The 4,940-nt window shown below is 45.3% G+C and overlaps 1 pseudogene; it reads left to right on the top strand.

Annotated features, from left to right (window-relative positions):
- Positions 1–237: 237 nt before the first annotated feature.
- On the top strand, positions 238–3,764 carry LOC132350483 (ferritin light chain-like; annotated as a pseudogene).
- Positions 3,765–4,940: the final 1,176 nt, after the last annotated feature.

Genomic DNA, 4,940 nt, shown 5'->3' with positions numbered 1-4,940 from the left:
TAAATGAAGGATGACGCAGAGGGCCTGATGAGGGTGATCATATTTGCCTCTGTTAGGCCAAGTGTTTTCTTCTCTGGGTGTCTAATGGTTTTGTGACTCATCTCATCAACTACATTGTAAACCTAAACAGGTCTGGGAACATAGGTGTTTCTTCTTTCTTCTGTCCCCACCATGGTCTGGTGGAATGAGAACTAGACTTGGAATCCAAACCTACAAGTCTTCTACCCAACTAGCTAGATGGCCTTAGACAAGACTCTTAACCTCTGTGATCCTCAGTTTCTTTATCCAGCCAATAAGAATAGTATTACCTCACTCAACGGGCTGTTCAAAAGAGGAAAGAAGACTTTTGCAAACTGTGGTACTGTATACAAATGTAAGGAATTACTACTATAATTAGAGAATAAATACATGTTGAAACGCCTTGAACTGAATAGAGAGGTGATGCAATTCTTTACACTAGGCAAAAAATCAATGTGCCTCTATTTAAGACTCCTTTTAAAAATAACACATATGGAGAATATATATATATACACATAGAAAAAAATTTAAATATACATATATATAGAGAGAGAGAGAGCAAGCTAATGCATACATCAACACATCACATTATTGTTACCAATGAATTGGAAATATCGAATGCTTGTGATTTTATGGTAAATAAACAAGCATTGATTAATGTTTTTCCATTTTACAGTTCAAAATATATGTTAATTGGGGCTTCCCTGGTGGTGCAGTGGTTGAGAGTCTGCCTGCCAACGCAGGGGATGCGGGTTCGAGCCCTGGTCTGGGAAGATCCCATATGCCGCGGAGCAACTAGGCCCGTGAGCCACAACTACTGAGCCTGCGCGTCTGGAGCCTGTGCTCCGCAACAAGAGAGGCCGCGATGGTGAGAGGCCCGCGCACCGCGATGAAGAGTGGCCCCCGCTTGCCGCAATTAGAGAAAGGCCTCGCACAGAAACGAAGACCCAACACAACCATAAATAAATAAATAAAGTTTTAAAAAATATATATATATGTTAATTGTATATGTGTTTTATTGGGACATGCAATATACCCATTATAAAATATTGTATCCTAAACACCATAATGGTTATCACTGGAATATTTCTGCTAGTAGAATTACTCTTAAATTTTTTCTTCTTTGTGCTTTTCTCTATTTTCCAAATTTTCTTTAATAAACACATCACACAACTTTTTTTCTGATTCTGAAGTATTTAAAAAGAAAAAAAATCACCCTTTTATACCTGACTTACATCTGTCTTGGACTGGTGGGTGACCACAGACTTTTGTAAGAAAATTTACAAACCATAAGGAGGGAATTCCCTGGCAGTCCAGTGGTTATGACACCACGCTTCCACTGCAGGGGGCCCGGGTTCAATCCCTGGTCAGGGAACTAAGATCCCGCAAGCCGTGCAGATCAGCCCCCCGCCCCGAAAAAAAAAAAGATAAGGAAAAAATTATCAAAGTGACACAGTTCATTCATAGGAAAGATCTAATTAAATAAAACCTGATTTTAAAATTCTTCATCAAATATTTCCTAGATCTGTGGTTTTAAAAAAATCTGTCTGGGGCTTCCCTGGTGGCGCAGTGGTTGAGAATCTGCCTGCCAATGCAGGGGACACGGGTTCGAGCCCTGGTCTGGGAAGATCCCACATGCCGCAGAGCAACTAGGCCCGTGAGCCACAACTACTGAGCCTGCGCGTCTGGAGCCTGTGCTCCGCAACAGGAGAGGCCGCGATAGTGAGAGGCCCGCGCACCGCGATGAAGAGTGGCCCCCGCTTGCTGCAACTAGAGAAAGCCCTAGCACAGAAACGAAGACCCAACATAGTAATCAATCAATCAATAAATCTTTAAAAAAAAATAAAAAGCCTGTGCCTTTAAAAACCATCTTAAGATGGTTTTTTAAAAAAAAAAAAAAAATCTGTCTGTATGTGCTATTTTTGGGTAAAAACAGAGAGGAATAACAATATACATTCATATTTACTTGCATAAAGAAAATATCAGGGGGGGAATGAGAGGTGGGAACCCAGAAGATGAGAACAAGAAAGAAGCAGGACTTTGTGTACTTTTCGTTACACTGTTTGAATTTTTAAAATATCATGTGCAAGTAACAACTAGCCTAAAATGCACATGTTATAAGAGCTCCTGACCTTTGTCCGGAGCAGTCAGGCCTCACAGTGGGCCTGTGCTACAGGCTGCCGTCACCAGTGGAGAGACGGATGTGCGGGCCTGAGCTGCATGCAGGCGCCAGGCTGGTCCTGGGCCCCCTCTCCTCGGCCTGCTGTGTAGTCGTGCTTAAGATTTATCTGCTTCCTGTGGCAGCGCGAGGCCCCAGCTGCACACTGCCTACGTTCTCTGCTCCAACCCAGCATGGCTCTTGGTTGCCAGTTGGTCACATTGAACATAGCTGGCTATGTCTCAGGGACTCACCCTGTTCAATACACTTTCCAAGCCAGGCTCAGTACAAATTAAAAAAAAAAACACAAACAAAAACACGTTCCCATTATAGGCTTGCGTTCAGCTGAGTGTGAGATACAGTTGGGCTAGAAAAGCCTGGGAGGTGCCCCCAGTGCGGCCAGGCCCCCTCCATGCTCCCAGGTAGGAAGGATCTGCAGCAAATAGAGCCTTAGACTTCCTCTCGGGAGTCCGTGTACTCTAACGGGAAATGCTGACATAGGGTTCCGGACTAGCCAGCTGCAAGCTGCCTTCTACACATGCTCTGTCGAGGGGATGTGGGTTGCAGAATTTTGTCAATACAGGTAGGCTGGTCACATCTGGTGGCCCTCATCTGATCGGCAATGTTCCGTGAAACTCAGGGAAACATTAAAACTTTGTGAAAACTACATTAAAATTAGAAACGTCTGTCCATGAGAACATACTATTGAAAAAAAATGGCAAGACAGGACAAGGAATGGGAGAAGGTATTTACCACACGTATAACCAACAAAGAATTAGTATGTAGAACATAAGTAACTCCTATAAATCATTAAGAACCAAACAATCAAAAAACAGGCAAACAAGCAGTACGCTCCGTGGTCCCATGGATCTCTCTTGCTGCAACGGCATTTGGAGGCCACAGACCCAGGGACGCCCCTCGCCCCAGCCTCCGACCACCCTCCAACGTTTTTCCCAGTCGCAACCCTCAGAATCAGCAGTTCAGGATCCTCGGCCTCGGGACCAGCCAACACCCTTTTTTGAGCTTAACTCCTTATTACCAACCAACCGTGAGCTCCCAAATTGGTCAGAATGATTCCACCGAGGTGGAGGCCATTGTCCACCGCCTGGTCAACCTGCATCTGCGGACCTCCTACACTTACCTCTCTCAGAGCTTCTATTTCCACCGCAAGGATGTGGCTCTGGAGGGCATGGGCCACTTTTTCCGCAAATCGGCCAACGAGAAGCGGGAAGGCTCCCAGTGTCTCTTGAAAATGCAAAACCAGCGCAGTGGCTGTGCCCTCTTCCGGACGCGCAGAAGGCGCCCCAAGATGAGTGGGGTAAAACCCAGGACGCTATGGAAGCCGCCATGCTCGTGGAGAAGAACCTGAGCCAGGCCATTTTGGACCTGCATGCCCCGGCTTGTGCCGATGCAGACTGTCACCTGTGTGACTTCCAGGAGAGCCCGCGTCCTAGACGAGCAGGTGAAACTCATCAAGAACGTGGGCGACCACCTGACCAACCATCGCAGGCTGGGCTGGGCGATTATCTCTTCGGAAGGCTCACCCTCAAGTACCAGTAGGAGCCGACCAAAGCCCAGCGACCTCTGAGGAGCCCTCCGGCGTTAGGGCTTCTGCCTGAAGCCCTTCTCTGCAGCCAGTAGGCAGCTTTTTAACCACCCTGGAGCCCTCTCCCAAGCCTTGGACCAAGTGGAAACAATAAAGCTTTTTTGCAGAAAAAAAAAAAAAACAAAGGCAAGCAATTTTATACCTCTTAGGTAGTTAGAGGTGGAATGGCTCGGTCATACTTTGTGGTATATTTCCCTTTTTAAGGAACCAACAAATTTTTCTGAATAATGGTTGCTAGTATGCAGAAACGCAATATATTTTTCATACTGATATTATATTCTGTAGTCTTGTAAAACTCATTTATTAGTTCTAGCTTTTTTTGTAGATTCCATAGGATTATCTATGTTGATGATCACGTTGTATGCAAATAAAGACAGTTTTATTTCTAAAAGGCAAGCAAGCAATTTACCAAAGGAAAACCTGGATGGTCAATAATATACAGAAAGACCCTCAGTCTCAAGGAAAGAAAACTAAAACTTCAGTGAAATATTGTTTCGGACTAATTAGATTAGCAAAATTGTAAAAGTCTGACAATCTTTTTTATTTATTTATTTATTTATGGCTGTGTTGGGTCTTCGTTGCTGCGCGTGGACTTTCTCTAGTTGCAGTGAGCAGGGGCTACTCTTCGTGGCGGTGCGCAGGCTTCTCATTGCCGGTGGCTTCTCTTGTTTCAGAGCATGGGCTCCAGGCGCGCGGGCTTCCGTAGTTGTGGCACACGGGCTCAGTAGTTGTGGCTCGCGGGCTCTAGAGCGCAGGCTTCAGTAGTTATGGCGCACGGGCTTAGTTGCTCTGTGACATGTGGGATCTTCCCAGACCAGGGCTCCAACCCGTGTCTCCCTGCATTGGCAGGTGGATTCTTAACCACTGTGTCACCAGGGAAGCCCTGACAATTCTTAATATTGGTTATTAAAACAATGGGAACACATACACTGTTGCTAGAAGCATAAGTAGGTGTACCCACTTTGGACAGCAATTTGGAGTTGAAGATATGCACAACCTATATATTAGGATGTAACTGGAAAAGAAAATCCATTCCAGGTCTTGAAACAGAAGGAATTTAATCAAAGGAATTGGTGACCTGTGGATTGAAAGAGCTGAGAAGTCAAACAGCAAACAGTGAGGCGACCAGGGACCAGCCATTTCAGGAACTCACTCCCA

This window comes from Balaenoptera ricei, chromosome 16 (assembly GCF_028023285.1).
Source record: "Balaenoptera ricei isolate mBalRic1 chromosome 16, mBalRic1.hap2, whole genome shotgun sequence".
Taxonomy (NCBI): Eukaryota; Metazoa; Chordata; class Mammalia; order Artiodactyla; family Balaenopteridae; genus Balaenoptera; species Balaenoptera ricei.
The sequence above is the reverse complement of the archived record's forward strand: the minus strand, read 5'-3'. Positions and strand labels throughout refer to the sequence as shown.